A 694-nucleotide genomic window follows, 5' to 3' on the forward strand; every position below is an offset into this window, starting at 1 on the left:
GGTGGCGGCGGAGCCAGCAGTGAGCAGAGCGCACAGCCCGGCCCGCCCCCTCCCTCCCCCCTCCCTCCTGGCCCGCCTGCCCGCCTCCCTCCCGCCTCCCCGCCCTCCCTACCCCCCCCCCGCCCCGGCCGGGAGGTGGAGCTCGGGACCGCTCTGGTCCCTCTGGGAGGGGACCCCACGCACCGCTCCCCAAAGCCACGACCCCTTTCGCTTTCTCCTCACTACCCGGGACCCGGATACACAGGCTGTCCCCCTCCCTGGCTCTTCACCTTGCACTTATGGCACGCGAGCCCCATCTGGGACCCCTCCTGAATTCCGTTCCTAACCTCACTCAAACACCTGTCCCCTACCCTGCCTCTTTGGAAGTCGGGCGGGGGAAACGTCTTCCCCAGTGCCTTCTTCCCTGAAGGGCATCTGCTTCTCCACATCCACCTTCTTCCCGCGCAGACCCCCAGATCACCCCGTGTGGCCCTCCCTTCCCACTGCGCTCCAGGGAAGTCCACCCCTCCCCCTCTGGCCGAAGCCGCAGAGCGGTCAGCCTCGGTGGCCGCAGCAAGCCGTGGGGGTGGGGCTATGGAGGGGGCCTTGGGAGGAGGAGGGTAATGGGACGCGGGGGCTCCCCTAGAATGAGGATGGGGGGAATATACAAGAGTGAGAATGAGGTGACACGCCAGAGCTCGGGCTTTTCGAGGGT

The sequence above is a fragment of the Lutra lutra genome, chromosome 5 (assembly GCF_902655055.1).
Source record: "Lutra lutra chromosome 5, mLutLut1.2, whole genome shotgun sequence".
In the NCBI taxonomy this organism is placed as follows: Eukaryota; Metazoa; Chordata; class Mammalia; order Carnivora; family Mustelidae; genus Lutra; species Lutra lutra.